The following is an 18089-nucleotide window of genomic DNA, read 5'->3' on the forward strand; positions in this document are numbered from 1 at the left end:
CAGCAGCGGTCACCCGGAGTGGAGAGACCCCTGACTCACCGGCACACCTCCACCAGCAGCAGTCACCCGGAGTGGAGAGACCCCTGACTGACCGGCAACCCTCCACCAGCAGCGGTCACCCGGTGTGGAGAGACCCCTGACTGACCGGCACACCTCCACCAGCAGCGATCACCCGGAGTGGAGAGACCCCTGACTGACCTGCAACCCTCCACCAGCAGCGATCACCCAGAGTGGAGAGACCCCTGACTCACCGGCACACCTCCACCAGCAGCGATCACCCAGAGTGGAGAGACCCCTGACTGACCGGCACACCTCCACCAGCAGCGATCACCCAGAGTGGAGAGACCCCTGACTGACCGGCAACCCTCCACCAGCAGCGATCACCCAGAGTGGAGAGACCCCTGACTGACCGGCAACCCTCCACCAGCAGCGGTCACCCGGAGTGAAGAGACCCCTGACTGACCGGCAACCCTCCACCAACAGCAATCACCCGGAGTGAAGAGACCCCTGACTGACCGGCACACCTCCACCAGCAGCGGTCACCCGGTGTGAAGAGACCCCTGACTGACCGGCACACCTCCACCAACAGCAATCACCCGGAGTGAAGAGACCCCTGACTGACCGGCACACCTCCACCAACAGCAATCACCCGGAGTGAAGAGACCCCTGACTGACCGGCACACCTCCACCAGCAGCGGTCACCCGGTGTGAAGAGACCCCTGACTGACCGGCAACCCTCCACCAACAGCAATCACCCAGAGTGAAGAGACCCCTGACTGACCGGCACACCTCCATCAGCAGCGGTCACCCGGTGTGAAGAGACCCCTGACTCACCGGCACACCTCCACCAGCAGCGGTCACCCGGTGTGAAGAGACCCCTGACTGACCGGCACACCTCCACCAGCAGCGATCACCCGGAGTGGAGAGACCTCCTGACTCACCGGCACACCTCCACCAGCAGCGATCACCCGGAGTGGAGAGACCCCTGACTCACCTCCACCAGCAGCGGTCACGCAGAGTGGAGAGATCCATGACTGACCAGCACACCTCCACCAGCAGCGATCACCCGGAGTGAAGAGACCCCTGACTGACCGGCACACCTCCACCAGCAGCGGTCACCCGGAGTGGAGAGACCCCTGACTGACCGGCACACCTCCACCAGCAGCGATCACCCGGAGTGGAGAGACCCCTGACTGACCGGCACACCTCCACCAGCAGCGGTCACCCGGAGTGGAGAGACCCCTGACTCACCGGCACACCTCCACCAACAGCGATCACCCGGAGTGGAGAGACGCCTGACTGACCGGCAACCCTCCACCAGCAGCGATCACCCAGAGTGGAGACCCCTGACTCACCGGCACACCTCCACCAGCAGCGATCACCCAGAGTGGAGAAACCCCTGACTGACCGGCACACCTCCACCAGCAGCGATCACCCAGAGTGGAGAGACCCCTGACTGACCGGCACACCTCCACCAGCAGCGATCACCCAGAGTGGAGAGACCCCTGACTGACCGGCAACCCTCCACCAGCAGCGATCATCCAGAGTGGAGAGACCCCTGACTGACCGGCACACCTCCACCAACAGCGATCACCCGGAGTGAAGAGACCCCTGACTGACCGGCACACCTCCACCAGCAGCGGTCACCCGGTGTGGAGAGACCCCTGACTGACCGGCACACCTCCACCAGCAGCGGTGACCCGGAGTGAAGAGACCCCTGACTGACCGGCACACCTCCACCAGCAGCGATCACCCGGAGTGGAGAGACCCCTGACTGACCGGCAACCCTCCACCAACAACGATCACCCGGAGTGGAGAGACCCCTGACTGACCGACACACCTCCACCAGCAGCGATCACCCGGAGTGGAGAGACCCCTGACTCACCGGCACACCTCCACCAACAGCGATCACCCGGAGTGGAGAGACCCCTGACTGACCAGCAACCCTCCACCAGCAGCGGTCACCCGGAGTGGAGAGACCCCTGACTCACCGGCACACCTCCACCAGCAGCAGTCACCCGGAGTGGAGAGACCCCTGACTGACCGGCAACCCTCCACCAGCAGCGGTCACCCGGTGTGGAGAGACCCCTGACTGACCGGCACACCTCCACCAGCAGCGATCACCCGGAGTGGAGAGACCCCTGACTGACCTGCAACCCTCCACCAGCAGCGATCACCCAGAGTGGAGAGACCCCTGACTCACCGGCACACCTCCACCAGCAGCGATCACCCAGAGTGGAGAGACCCCTGACTGACCGGCACACCTCCACCAGCAGCGATCACCCAGAGTGGAGAGACCCCTGACTGACCGGCAACCCTCCACCAGCAGCGATCACCCAGAGTGGAGAGACCCCTGACTGACCGGCAACCCTCCACCAGCAGCGGTCACCCGGAGTGAAGAGACCCCTGACTGACCGGCAACCCTCCACCAACAGCAATCACCCGGAGTGAAGAGACCCCTGACTGACCGGCACACCTCCACCAGCAGCGGTCACCCGGTGTGAAGAGACCCCTGACTGACCGGCACACCTCCACCAACAGCAATCACCCGGAGTGAAGAGACCCCTGACTGACCGGCACACCTCCACCAACAGCAATCACCCGGAGTGAAGAGACCCCTGACTGACCGGCACACCTCCACCAGCAGCGGTCACCCGGTGTGAAGAGACCCCTGACTGACCGGCAACCCTCCACCAACAGCAATCACCCAGAGTGAAGAGACCCCTGACTGACCGGCACACCTCCATCAGCAGCGGTCACCCGGTGTGAAGAGACCCCTGACTCACCGGCACACCTCCACCAGCAGCGGTCACCCGGTGTGAAGAGACCCCTGACTGACCGGCACACCTCCACCAGCAGCGATCACCCGGAGTGGAGAGACCTCCTGACTCACCGGCACACCTCCACCAGCAGCGATCACCCGGAGTGGAGAGACCCCTGACTCACCTCCACCAGCAGCGGTCACGCAGAGTGGAGAGATCCATGACTGACCAGCACACCTCCACCAGCAGCGATCACCCGGAGTGAAGAGACCCCTGACTGACCGGCACACCTCCACCAGCAGCGGTCACCCGGAGTGGAGAGACCCCTGACTGACCGGCACACCTCCACCAGCAGCGATCACCCGGAGTGGAGAGACCCCTGACTGACCGGCACACCTCCACCAGCAGCGGTCACCCGGAGTGGAGAGACCCCTGACTCACCGGCACACCTCCACCAGCAGCGATCACCCGGAGTGGAGAGACCCCTGACTCACCGGCACACCTCCACCAGCAGCGATCACCCGGAGTGGAGAGACCCCTAACTGACCGGCAAACCTCCACCAGCAGCGATCACCCGGAGTGGAGAGACCCCTGACTGACCGGCACACCTCCACCAGCAGCGATCACCCGGTGTGAAGAGACCCCTGACTGACCGGCAACCCTCCACCAGCAGCGATCACCAAGAGTGAAGAGACCCCTGACTGACCGGCACACCTCCACCAGCAGCGGTGACCCGGAGTGCAGAGACCCCTGACTGACCGGCAACCCTCCACCAGCAGCGATCACCCGGAGTGAAGAGACCCCTGACTGACCGGCACACCTCCACCAGCAGCGGTCACCCGGAGTGGAGAGACCCCTGACTGACCGGCACACCTCCACCAGCAGCGGTCACCCGGAGTGAAGAGACCCCTGACTGACCGGCAACCCTCCACCAGCAGCGGTCACCCGGTGTGGAGAGACCCCTGACTGACCGGCACACCTCCACCAGCAGCGATCACCCGGAGTGGAGAGACCCCTGACTGACCGGCAACCCTCCACCAGCAGCGATCACCCGGAGTGAAGAGACCCCTGACTGACCGGCACACCTCCACCAGCAGCGGTCACCCGGAGTGGAGACCCCTGACTGACCGGCAACCCTCCACCAGCAGCGATCACCCGGAGTGAAGAGACCCCTGACTGACCGGCACACCTCCACCAGCAGCGGTCACCCGGAGTGGAGAGACCCCTGACTGACCGGCACACCTCCACCAGCAGCGGTCACCCGGAGTGAAGAGACCCCTGACTGACCGGCAACCCTCCACCAGCAGCGGTCACCCGGTGTGGAGAGACCCCTGACTGACCGGCGCACCTCCACCAGCAGCGATCACCCGGAGTGGAGAGACCCCTGACTGACCGGCAACCCTCCACCAGCAGCGATCACCCGGAGTGAAGAGACCCCTGACTGACCGGCACACCTCCACCAGCAGCGGTCACCCGGAGTGGAGAGACCCCTGACTGACCGGCACACCTCCACCAGCAGCGATCACCCGGAGTGGAGAGACCCCTGACTCACCGGCACACCTCCACCAGCAGCGGTCACCCGGAGCGGAGAGACCCCTGACTCACCGGCACACCTCCACCAGCAGCGATCACCCGGAGTGGAGAGACCCCTGACTCACCGGCACACCTCCACCAGCAGCGATCACCCGGAGTGGAGAGACCCCTGACTGACCGGCAAACCTCCACCAGCAGCGATCACCCGGAGTGGAGAGACCCCTGACTGACCGGCACACCTCCACCAGCAGCGATCACCCGGTGTGAAGAGACCCCTGACTGACCGGCAACCCTCCACCAGCAGCGATCACCCAGAGTGAAGAGACCCCTGACTGACCGGCACACCTCCACCAGCAGCGGTGACCCGGAGTGGAGAGACCCCTGACTGACCGGCAACCCTCCACCAGCAGCGATCACCCGGAGTGAAGAGACCCCTGACTGACCGGCACACCTCCACCAGCAGCGGTCACCCGGTGTGAAGAGACCCCTGACTGACCGGCACACCTCCACCAACAGCAATCACCCGGAGTGAAGAGACCCCTGACTGACCGGCACACCTCCACCAGCAGCGGTCACCCGGTGTGAAGAGACCCCTGACTCACCGGCACACCTCCACCAGCAGCGGTCACCCGGTGTGAAGAGACCCCTGACTGACCGGCACACCTCCACCAGCAGCGATCACCCGGAGTGGAGAGACCCCCTGACTCACCGGCACACCTCCACCAGCAGCGATCACCCGGAGTGGAGAGACCTCTGACTCACCTCCATCAGCAGCGGTCACCCAGAGTGGAGAGATCCCTGACTGACCAGCACACCTCCACCAGCAGCGATCACCCGGAGTGAAGAGACCCCTGACTGACCGGCACACCTCCACCAGCAGCGATCACCCGGAGTGGAGAGACCCCTGACTGACCGGCAACCCTCCACCAGCAGCGATCACCCGGAGTGAAGAGACCCCTGACTGACCGGCACACCTCCACCAGCAGCGGTCACCCGGAGTGGAGAGACCCCTGACTGACCGGCAACCCTCCACCAGCAGCGATCACCCGGAGTGAAGAGACCCCTGACTGACCGGCACACCTCCACCAGCAGCGATCACCCGGAGTGGAGAGACCCCTGACTGACCGGCAACCCTCCACCAGCAGCGATCACCCGGAGTGAAGAGACCCCTGACTGACCGGCACACCTCCACCAGCAGCGGTCACCCGGAGTGGAGAAACCCCTGACTGACCGGCAACCCTCCACCAACAACGATCACCCGGAGTGGAGAGACCCCTGACTGACCGACACACCTCCACCAGCAGCGATCACCCGGAGTGGAGAGACCCCTGACTCACCGGCACACCTCCACCAACAGCGATCACCCGGAGTGGAGAGACCCCTGACTGACCGGCAACCCTCCACCAGCAGCGGTCACCCGGAGTGGAGAGACCCCTGACTCACCGGCAACCCTCCACCAGCAGCGGTCACCCGGTGTGGAGAGACCCCTGACTGACCGGCACACCTCCACCAGCAGCGATCACCCGGAGTGGAGAGACCCCTGACTGACCGGCAACCCTCCACCAGCAGCGGTCACCCGGTGTGGAGAGACCCCTGACTGACCGGCACACCTCCACCAGCAGCGATCACCCGGAGTGGAGAGACCCCTGACTGACCGGCAACCCTCCACCAGCAGCGATCACCCAGAGTGGAGAGACCCCTGACTCACCGGCACACCTCCACCAGCAGCGATCACCCGGAGTGAAGAGACCCCTGACTGACCGGCACACCTCCACCAGCAGCGGTCACCCGGTGTGGAGAGACCCCTGACTGACCGGCACACCTCCACCAGCAGCGGTGACCCGGAGTGAAGAGACCCCTGACTGACCGGCAACCCTCCACCAGCAGCGGTCACCCGGTGTGGAGAGACCCCTGACTGACCGGCACACCTCCACCAGCAGCGATCACCCGGAGTGGAGAGACCCCTGACTGACCGGCAACCCTCCACCAGCAGCGATCACCCAGAGTGGAGACCCCTGACTCACCGGCACACCTCCACCAGCAGCGATCACCCAGAGTGGAGAGACCCCTGACTGACCGGCACACCTCCACCAGCAGCGATCACCCAGAGTGGAGAGACCCCTGACTGACCGGCAACCCTCCACCAGCAGCGATCATCCAGAGTGGAGAGACCCCTGACTGACCGGCACACCTCCACCAACAGCGATCACCCGAAGTGAAGAGACCCCTGACTGACCGGCACACCTCCACCAGCAGCGGTCACCCGGTGTGGAGAGACCCCTGACTGACCGGCACACCTCCACCAGCAGCGGTGACCCGGAGTGAAGAGACCCCTGACTGACCGGCACACCTCCACCAGCAGCGATCACCCGGAGTGGAGAGACCCCTGACTGACCGGCAACCCTCCACCAACAACGATCACCCGGAGTGGAGAGACCCCTGACTGACCGGCAACCCTCCACCAACAACGATCACCCGGAGTGGAGAGACCCCTGACTGACCAGCAACCCTCCACCAGCAGCGGTCACCCGGAGTGGAGAGACCCCTGACTCACCGGCACACCTCCACCAGCAGCAGTCACCCGGAGTGGAGAGACCCCTGACTGACCGGCAACCCTCCACCAGCAGCGGTCACCCGGTGTGGAGAGACCCCTGACTGACCGGCACACCTCCACCAGCAGCGATCACCCGGAGTGGAGAGACCCCTGACTGACCTGCAACCCTCCACCAGCAGCGATCACCCAGAGTGGAGAGACCCCTGACTCACCGGCACACCTCCACCAGCAGCGATCACCCAGAGTGGAGAGACCCCTGACTGACCGGCAACCCTCCACCAGCAGCGGTCACCCGGAGTGAAGAGACCCCTGACTGACCGGCAACCCTCCACCAACAGCAATCACCCGGAGTGAAGAGACCCCTGACTGACCGCCACACCTCCACCAACAGCAATCACCCGGAGTGAAGAGACCCCTGACTGACCGGCACACCTCCACCTCCACCAGCAGCGGTCACCCGGTGTGAAGAGACCCCTGACTGACCGGCAACCCTCCACCAACAGCAATCACCCAGAGTGAAGAGACCCCTGACTGACCGGCACACCTCCATCAGCAGCGGTCACCCGGTGTGAAGAGACCCCTGACTCACCGGCACACCTCCACCAGCAGCGGTCACCCGGTGTGAAGAGACCCCTGACTGACCGGCACACCTCCACCAGCAGCGATCACCCGGAGTGGAGAGACCCCTGACTCACCGGCACACCTCCACCAGCAGCGATCACCCGGAGTGGAGAGACCCCTGACTCACCTCCACCAGCAGCGGTCACCCAGAGTGGAGAGATCCCTGACTGACCAGCACACCTCCACCAGCAGCGATCACCCGGAGTGAAGAGACCCCTGACTGACCGGCACACCTCCACCAGCAGCGGTCACCCGGAGTGGAGAGACCCCTGACTGACCGGCACACCTCCACCAGCAGCGATCACCCGGAGTGGAGAGACCCCTGACTGACCGGCACACCTCCACCAGCAGCGGTCACCCGGAGTGGAGAGAGCCCTGACTCACCGGCACACCTCCACCAGCAGCGATCACCCGGAGTGGAGAGACCCCTGACTCACCGGCACACCTCCACCAGCAGCGATCACCCGGAGTGGAGAGACCCCTGACTGACCGGCAAACCTCCACCAGCAGCGATCACCCGGAGTGGAGAGACCCCTGACTGACCGGCACACCTCCACCAGCAGCGATCACCCGGAGTGGAGAGACCCGACTGACCGGCACACCTCCACCAGCAGCGATCACCCGGTGTGAAGAGACCCCTGACTGACCGGCAACCCTCCACCAGCAGCGATCACCCAGAATGAAGAGACCCCTGACTGACCGGCACACCTCCACCAGCAGCGGTGACCCGGAGTGGAGAGACCCCTGACTGACCGGCAACCCTCCACCAGCAGCGATCACCCGGAGTGAAGAGACCCCTGACTGACCGGCACACCTCCACCAGCAGCGGTCACCCGGTGTGGAGAGACCCCTGACTGACCGGCACACCTCCACCAGCAGCGATCACCCGGAGTGGAGAGACCCCTGACTGACCGGCAACCCTCCACCAGCAGCGATCACCCGGAGTGAAGAGACCCCTGACTGACCGGCACACCTCCACCAGCAGCGATCACCCGGTGTGAAGAGACCCCTGACTGACCGGCACACCTCCACCAGCAGCGGTCACCCGGAGTGGAGAGACCCCTGACTGACCGGCAACCCTCCACCAGCAGCGATCACCCGGAGTGAAGAGACCCCTGACTGACCGGCACACCTCCACCAGCAGCGGTCACCCGGAGTGGAGAGACCCCTGACTGACCGGCACACCTCCACCAGCAGCGGTCACCCGGAGTGAAGAGACCCCTGACTGACCGGCAACCCTCCACCAGCAGCGGTCACCCGGTGTGGAGAGACCCCTGACTGACCGGCACACCTCCACCAGCAGCGATCACCCGGAGTGGAGAGACCCCTGACTGACCGGCAACCCTCCACCAGCAGCGATCACCCGGAGTGAAGAGACCCCTGACTGACCGGCACACCTCCACCAGCAGCGGTCACCCGGAGTGGAGAGACCCCTGACTGACCGGCACACCTCCACCAGCAGCGATCACCCGGTGTGGAGAAAAGGCTTTATAAAGTGTGGAGGGTGAGCTGTGGGTGTGAGGTGTATAATGTCGTGCGGCCGGAGGCCCTGGCACCGGCATATCGCAGGGCACAGATGGAGGAGGAGGGCGAGGATGCTCAGGTTTGGTGGGTCTGGGGGACATCTGCTATCCATTACTCGGCTCTCATGGTAGCACAGATCTGATCACAGATGGTCACAGCCAGGATCCTCAGCGTCAGGAAGCTTCCACTAAAGGCCATTCCCAGCCTCAGTCCTCAGCTACGACGCTCTAGAGTGGTCACAGCTTCAATTGCAATGCGTTTGTAAGATCTCTGCTTCCTGTAACTGAATACTATACATATTTTTTGTGCATTCAGTAGATATAACCCGGCCTCACGCTCCTGCTCTCACATCTGAGGGGTCGTCACAATGCTTCAGCCCAGTACAGCAGCACATCCCCCCCTCCCCCGTCAGTGGCAGAACCCCGGCACTGGGGGATAAGGCCCAGACCAGTCAGGCCTCGGATGGGGTGATTCAAAGCGGTCACCCTATGAGTAGAAAAATAAAAATTACACCTGTTCTACCCCTGGACCCAGCGCACATCACACTGGGGGTCTCCATGCAGGGACTGAAGGTAATGATGCGGTGTTCTTCCGTCTCTCGAGGCCTGTGATTGTCTGCAGTGGTCCAATGACTGGAATGTTGCGCCATTGGGTGTGCTGTAGCCAATCCCTGACCTCAGCAGTCAGATGGTCATTGCCCCCGGCCTCAGCACAGACCCCCGGAGTGAGGGAGTACGCCTCGGATATTATATATAATGTGTGATTTTCTGTTCTGGGTCTTTCACCCGCCGTGGACTTTAATGCAGGTTGCACGCGACTTTTACATTTTGGCGCCTTGGTTGCTTTTTTTCTAATACTAAAATCGCAGTAATGTCAGTGAGTGCAGCTCTGGAGTATAATACAGAAAGTTGAACAGAGTTGTAGAAAGTATTTTGCGCCTCCATGTGATGGAAACGCTGTCCTTCTGCTTCAAGATTTGAGGACCACGAGCCGCGCGTGACATCTGTGAATGAGGGGTCCCGTTCCCCGTATGTCCAGGGGTGGCCGGGAGGCTCCGTCACCCGCTCGCTTCCCTCGGTGGCTGCGCAGCTCCAGGCACCTCCTGCGGGGAATCTCCCGCCGGCTACGGCTCCACCAGACGGCATTGTTCCCCGGCGCTCGGCAGTCAGATTAATTACACAGCTCATTCTGTTTGTTTCTCTGTTGCTGAATACAAGAGGCGCTGTATCTCGCACGGATAAGGACGCTCCACAATGCGGCTTCACAAGCCGCGCGCATTAAGTAATTGACTTCTCTCCCAGGGACCAATTATAAATCAGGAGGGAGAAAGACGCCTAATCAAGCGCAACTTAACTCATTCACTGCCGGAGAGGAGGCGGCAGGACCCGAGCAAGTGGTTAACGAGCAAAGTAATGACGAACTACAAATGTGCGAGGTCACAACCTTCTCACGAGCAAAGAGACGCCGAAAGCGTCATCCCACTATGGACAGGTATCCGTATTATACCCCAGAGCTGCACTCACTATTCTGCTGGTGCACTCACTGTATACATACATTACTGATCCTGAGTTACCTCCTGTATTATACTCCAGAGCTGCACTCACTATTCTGCTGGTGCAGTCACTGTATACATACATTACTGATCCTGAGTTACCTCCTGTATTATACTCCAGAGCTGCACTCACTATTCTGCTGGTGCAGTCACTGTGTACATACATTACATTACTGATCCTGAGTTACCTCCTGTATTATACTCCAGAGCTGCACTCACTATTCTGCTGGTGCAGTCACTGTGTACATACATTACATTACTGATCCTGAGTACCTCCTGTATTATACCCCAGAGCTGCACTCACTATTCTGCTGGTGCAGTCACTGTGTACATACATTACATTACTGATCCTGAGTTACCTCCTGTATTATACTCCAGAGCTGCACTCACTATTCTGCTGGTGCAGTCACTGTGTACATACATTACTGATCCTGAGTTACCTCCTGTATTATACTCCAGAGCTGCACTCACTATTGTGCTGGTGGAATCACTGTGTACATACATTACTGATCCTGAGTTACCTCCTGTATTATACTCCAGAGCTGCACTCACTATTCTGCTGGTGCACTCACTGTATACATACATTACTGATCCTGAGTTACCTCCTGTATTATACTCCAGAGCTGCACTCACTATTCTGCTGGTGCAGTCACTGTGTACATATATTACATTACTGATCCTGAGTTACCTCCTGTATTATCCTCCAGAGCTGCACTCACTATTCTGCTGGTGCACTCACTGTGTACATACATTACTGATCCTGAGTTACATCCTGTATTATACTCCAGAGCTGCACTCACTATTCTGCTGGTGCGGTCACTGTGTACATACATTACATTACTGATCCTGAGTTACATCTTGTATTATACTCCAGAGCTGCACTCACTATTCTGCTGGTGCAGTCAGTGTACATACATTACTGATCCTGAGTTACCTCCTGTATTATACTCCAGAGCTGCACTCCCTATTCTGCTGGTGCAGTCACTGTGTACATTACATTACTGATCCTGAGTTACCTCCTGTATTATACTCCAGAGCAGCACTCACTATTCTGCTGGTGCAGTCACTGTGTACATACATTACATTACTGATCCTGAGTTACCTCCTGTATTATACTCCAGAGCTGCACTCACTATTCTGCTGGTGCAGTCACTGTGTGCATACATTACATTACTGATCCTGAGTTACCTCCTGCATTATACTCCAGAGCTGCACTCACTATTCTGCTGGTGCAGTCACTGTGTACATACATTACTGATCCTGAGTTACCTCCTGTATTATACTCCAGAGCTGCACTCACGATTCTGCTGGTGCAGTCACTGTGTACATACATTACTTATCCTGTATTGTACTCCAGAGCTGCACTCACGATTCTGCTGGTGCAGTCACTGTGTACATACATTACTGATCCTGAGTTACCTCCTGTATTATACCCCAGAGCTGCACTCATGATTCTGCTGGTGCAGTCACTGTGTACATACATTACTGATCCTGAGTTACCTCCTGTATTATACTCCAGAGCTGCACTCACGATTCTGCTGGTGCAGTCACTGTGTACATACATTACTTATCCTGTATTGTTCTCCAGAGCTGCACTCACGATTCTGCTGGTGCAGTACACCTGGAGCTCAGGCCTTCTTGTGGTGGGTTTTCCCGGTTTCAGCATGCTGCAGATTTGCTTGCTGCACACTCTCGGCACGTGAGATCTTGTGCCTGCGAGGCTTTGCGCAGTTCGTCCGCTGACACATTTCTCGAGCCATATGGCTGAGATAATTTTTTTTTTGCATCATATTTTGTTTGCTTGTCAGAAAGCTGAGAATGTGAAGTGTCGCCGTTTATTTCTTCACACTAGTGGGGGATGATTCGATGGTCCCGGCTGGGGAGGGGGAGGGGGGGGCTTTACTCAAAGAAGTTGCACAAGGAATGAAAAGCAACATAAAAGAGTGAGAAAAATGAACAAATAAAGCAAATGGAGCGGTACCAGCCGCAGTATATACCAGCAGCGGAGCACAAGGGCCGTCTCCTGCCGGGGGGGGGGTCCTGTGCAGGGGACGCCGCGGCCCCCCATTCTATAGAGCGGTGATATGACCAGACATTACCCCCATCTGCTGCCTCATCGCCGTCTAATCCTTTGTGTTGTGGCATTTTCAGCATCAATGACAAAACTGTGAGGAAGGTCACGGCGAGACGAGCGGCAGCAGAGCAGCGGATACTCTGCGAGACGAGCGGCAGCACGGGCAGCGGATACTCTGCGAGACGAGCGGCAGCACGGGCAGCGGATACTCTGCGAGACGAGCGGCAGCAGGGCAGCGGATACTCTGCGAGACGAGCGGCAGCAGGGCAGCGGATACTCTGCGAGACGAGCGGCAGCAGGGCAGCGGATACTCTGCGAGACGAGCGGCAGCACGGGCAGCGGATACTCTGCGAGACGAGCGGCAGCAGGGCAGCGGATACTCTGCGAGACGAGCGGCAGCACGGGCAGCGGATACTCTGCGAGACGAGCGGCAGCAGGGCAGCGGATACTCTGCGAGACGAGCGGCAGCAGGGCAGCGGATACTCTGCGAGACGAGCGGCAGCAGGGCAGCGGATACTCTGCGAGACGAGCGGCAGCAGGGCAGCGGATACTCTGCGAGACGAGCGGCAGCAGGGCAGCGGATACTCTGCGAGACGAGCGGCAGCAGGGCAGCGGATACTCTGCGAGACGAGCGGCAGCAGGGCAGCGGATACTCTGCGAGACGAGCGGCAGCAGATACTCTGCGAGACGAGCGGCAGCAGGGCAGCGGATACTCTGCGAGACGAGCGGCAGCAGGGCAGCGGATACTCTGCGAGACGAGCGGCAGCAGGGCAGCGGATACTCTGCGAGACGAGCGGCAGCAGGGCAGCGGATACTCTGCGAGACGAGCGGCAGCAGGGCAGCGGATACTCTGCGAGACGAGCGGCAGCAGGGCAGCGGATACTCTGCGAGACGAGCGGCAGCAGGGCAGCGGATACTCTGCGAGACGAGCGGCAGCACGGGCAGCGGATACTCTGCGAGACGAGCGGCAGCACGGGCAGCGGATACTCTGCGAGACGAGCGGCAGCAGGGCAGCGGATACTCTGCGAGACGAGCGGCAGCAGGGCAGCGGATACTCTGCGAGACGAGCGGCAGCAGGGCAGCGGATACTCTGCGAGACGAGCGGCAGCAGGGCAGCGGATACTCTGCGAGACGAGCGGCAGCAGGGCAGCGGATACTCTGCGAGACGAGCGGCAGCAGGGCAGCGGATACTCTGCGAGACGAGCGGCAGCAGGGCAGCGGATACTCTGCGAGACGAGCGGCAGCAGGGCAGCGGATACTCTGCGAGACGAGCGGCAGCAGGGCAGCGGATACTCTGCGAGACGAGCGGCAGCAGGGCAGCGGATACGCTGCGAGACGAGCGGCAGCAGGGCAGCGGATACTCTGCGAGACGAGCGGCAGCAGGGCAGCGGATACTCTGCGAGACGAGCGGCAGCACGGGCAGCGGATACGCTGCGAGACGAGCGGCAGCACGGGCAGCGGATACGCTGCGAGACGAGCGGCAGCACGGGCAGCGTATACTCTGCGAGACGAGCGGCAGCACGGGCAGCGGATACTCTGCGAGACGAGTGGCAGCAGGGCAGCGGATACTCTGCGAGACGAGCGGCAGCAGGGCAGCGGATACTCTGCGAGACGAGCGGCAGCAGGGCAGCGGATACTCTGCGAGACGAGCGGCAGCACGGGCAGTGGATACTCTGCGAGACGAGCGGCAGCACGGGCAGCGGATACTCTGCGAGACGAGCGGCAGCACGGGCAGCGGATACTCTGTGAGACGAGCGGCAGCACGGGCAGCGGATACTCTGCGAGACGAGCGGCAGCACGGGCAGCGGATACTCTGCGAGACGAGCGGCAGCACGGGCAGCGGATACTCTGCGAGACGAGCGGCAGCACGGGCAGCGGATACTCTGCGAGACACGGGGGTCATAATCAGACAGACGGCAGGAATCCTCCGAGGAAATCACAATATCCGTCACTCGATAAGGCCGGGGTGCCACAAAGCAGAAACTCTGCAGAAAAGTGCATGTGATCAGCGGAAAACGCCTGCGCTGGAGGGCACCGCCGATCTGAGAAAAGCCCCCGCAAACCTGCACCAAAAACACAGAAATGAGGGGAGAACGTGGAAAATAAACAATATTCCCAGCAGATTGCTATGGCACATATAGGTGCAGAAAGCTGAAAAAAGATTATTTATTCCTTTCTTTTCTTTATTGTTTTTTTTCACTGATTTTTCATCTTTTTTTACTGCGTTTTATTTTTTCAGATTGTTTTCACCTGTTTATCATAGATTTTTCTGTTTATTTTTTTTACTTTATTTTTTTCCACATACGATTTACTCGTTTTTAATCTATTGTTTTTACTGCTTTATTTTTTTGTTACTTTTATATCCATTTTTACCAATTCTGCCAAATGTTTACAGATTAATTTTTTTAAATTTTTAAATTAATATTTTCATTTTTTTTTAACTTTATTAATATTTATTCACAATTTTTTAAACTACAGCGCTGAGGTATGTGATGGCGCTATACCTATACCTTTGCTTGTTTTCTAACTAAAGTCGGGTGCTATTGTTATCTGGTGGCATCCACAACAGGAATGACAAACTGGAAGATCGGTCAAAATTAACCCTTTCCTGTGTTGCCCCTGTTCCCCGCCCGTGCGTCCGTGTAAAAGTGTCGCATTGTATAAAATGGCAGCATTTACCTGGGACCCGGAGACAGATCCGCAGCCGTTAATGAGTCGCTGCTCTTTATACTTTTTCTTTTTTGCAGCGCTAAAAAGCCGTTTATAAATGTTGTATGAGGAGGACGCAGAGAGAAGAGGAAGACCTGCGCCAATGATTAATTTTCCGGTGATGAAAGGCTGGGAGACAGCTGCTTAAGCTGGAGCAACAAAGGAAAAAAGGGAAGAAAAAAAAAAAAACCGTCTGACGGAATCACCAGAGGTGAAACGCCGCCGCTCTGTGTATGCGGTTTCCATGGCGACCGGCGCTGGGAGATGAGCGCAGGAGATTCATTCGGCTCCGTAGTACGGGTTCATAAATCTAACTTGCAGAGGGAGCGCGGTATCAGCGCCTCTATTGTCGCGAGCCGCGGATCGCGCGGCTTCTGCCTCGAATTACAGGAGGGAGGCAGCAAACAATGAGGTCGTTATTAGCGGACAATGAAGTGAAATAATTGGAGGTGCTCCCGGCGTCTGACCCCCCGTGTTTATCTACCGCGGTGCAGGACCGAGGGGAGATAATAGAAGGCAATAATGGTGCAATAAAATGCAGGGCACGCCGCCTCCCGAGCATGCTAATCAGCGCGCAGTAAAAAGCGCCCTTTCCAGGTTGGCGAGTGGCGTTCACTACGTCCTGCCTGCTCGGATTTGGCGGCTTCTCGGGGGCTCGATTGCTTGTGGAGGGGGGGGGGTTATTATTTTATAGCGGTGAGCGCTCGGGACCTAAACGGTTTTCGCCGCCCCCCGTGAGGTCTGTCTGGACTCAGAATTCTGCAGCAACTGGTATCATCGTCCGGCTGGAAATTCAGCTGCAAGTGATAAGCGGGGAGGACAGACCGGAATGTTAAAGAGAGCGCCGCGCTACGGATGTCACCGCAAATAATGGAGGCAACGCCATCTCATGCAATAAATCACCCCCAAATGCTGCGCTCATTGTCAGCGCAGCAGCTACAGACACGGAGAGCGGGCAGACACGAAATAGCTCTGCCCCATCACACAAATACCACATTTATATGCGTTACACCCCGTCTAACAGCACAGGCAGGGTACATAGGGGGTCCCACACATCATCGGCCAAAGAGAAAGGGGGGCGTCTAATATGTCCTGTCTAAGAACACAGGCAGGGTACATAGGGGGTCCCACACATCATCGGCCAAAGAGAAAGGGGGGCGTCTAATGTGTCCTGTCCAAGAGCACAAGCAGGGTACATAGGGGGTCCCACACATCATCAGCCAAAGAGAAAGGGGGGCGTCTAATATGTCCTGTCTAAGAACACAGGCAGGGTACATAGGGGGTCCCACACATCATCGGCCAAAGAGACAGGGGGGCGTCGAATATGTCCTGTCCAAGAGCACAGGCAGGGTACATAGGGGGTCCCACACATCATCGGCCAAAGAGACAGGGGGGCATCTAATATGTCCTGTCTATGAGCACAGGCAGGGTACATAGGGGGTCCCACACATCATCAGCCAAAGAGAAAGGGGGGCGTCTAATGTGTCCTGTCCAAGAGCACAGGCAGGGTACATAGGGGGTCCCACATATCATCGGCCAAAGAGAAAGGGGGTGTCTAATATGTCCTGTCTAAGAACACAGGCAGGGTAAATAGGGGGTCCCACACATCATTAGCCAAAGAGAAAGGGGGGCGTCTAATATGTCCTGTCCTAGAGCATAGGCAGGGTACATAGGGGGTCCCACACATTATGGGGGTGTCTAACATGTCCTATCTAAGAGCACAGGCAGGGTACATAGGGGGTCCCACACATCATCAGCCAAAGAGAAAGGGGGGCGTCTAATGTGTCCTGTCCAAGAGCACAAGCAGGGTACATAGGGGGTCCCACACATCATCAGCCAAAGAGAAAGGGGGGCGTCTAATATGTCCTGTCTATGAGCACAGGCAGGGTACATAGGGGGTCCCACACATCATCGGCCAAAGAGACAGGGGGCATCTAATATGTCCTGTCTATGAGCACAGGCAGGGTACATAGGGGGTCCCACACATCATCAGCCAAAGACACAGGGGGCATCTAATATGTCCTGTCTAAGAGCACAGGCAGGGTACATAGGGGGTCCCACACATTACCGGCCATAGGAGGTAAAGGGGGCATCTAATATGTCCTGTCGAACCCTTGGCAGCTGCAATAACAGCCTATTCCTGGACCGTCCCCCCATGATCGGGCTCAGACTAACCAACCCCTTTAAGTGTGTGTTCACATTTGGCTTTAATTGTGCAGCAGGGTGAATGCCTCTGCTCACCTGAAAGCCCCCTGCTCACCTGAAAGCCCCCTGCTCACCTGAAAGCCCCCTGCTCACCTGAAAGCCTCTGCTCACCTGAAAGCCCCCTGCTCACCTGAAAGCCCCCTGCTCACCTGAAAGCCCCCTGCTCACCTGAAAGCCTCTGCTCACCTGAAACCCCCTGCTCACCTGAAAGCCTCTGCTCACCTGAAAGCCCCCTGCTCACCTGAAAGCCTCTGCTCACCTGAAAGCCCCCTGCTCACCTGAAAGCCCCCTGCTCACCTGAAAGCCCCTGCTCACCTGAAAGCCCCCTGCTCACCTGAAAGCCTCTGCTCACCTGAAAGCCTCTGCTCACCTGAAAGCCTCTGCTCACCTGAAACCCCCTGCTCACCTGAAACCCCCTGCTCACCTGAAAGCCCCCTGCTCACCTGAAAGCCCCTGCTCACCTGAAAGCCCCTGCTCACCTGAAACCCCCTGCTCACCTGAAAGCCTCTGCTCACCTGAAAGCCCCTGATCACCTGAAAGCCTCTGCTCACCTGA

The 18089-nt window shown here is 59.0% G+C and overlaps 2 protein-coding genes across 4 annotated transcripts in view; both read right to left on the reverse strand.

Annotated features, from left to right (window-relative positions):
* FOXN3 (forkhead box N3) overlaps window positions 1-18089 on the reverse strand; it is a 188418-nt gene that overhangs the window by 148750 nt on the left and 21579 nt on the right. The window lies entirely within an intron of this gene.
* EFCAB11 (EF-hand calcium binding domain 11) overlaps window positions 1-18089 on the reverse strand; it is a 49533-nt gene that overhangs the window by 14794 nt on the left and 16650 nt on the right. The window lies entirely within an intron of this gene.

This window comes from Anomaloglossus baeobatrachus, chromosome 12 (genome assembly GCF_048569485.1).
Source record: "Anomaloglossus baeobatrachus isolate aAnoBae1 chromosome 12, aAnoBae1.hap1, whole genome shotgun sequence".
Taxonomy (NCBI): domain Eukaryota; kingdom Metazoa; phylum Chordata; class Amphibia; order Anura; family Aromobatidae; genus Anomaloglossus; species Anomaloglossus baeobatrachus.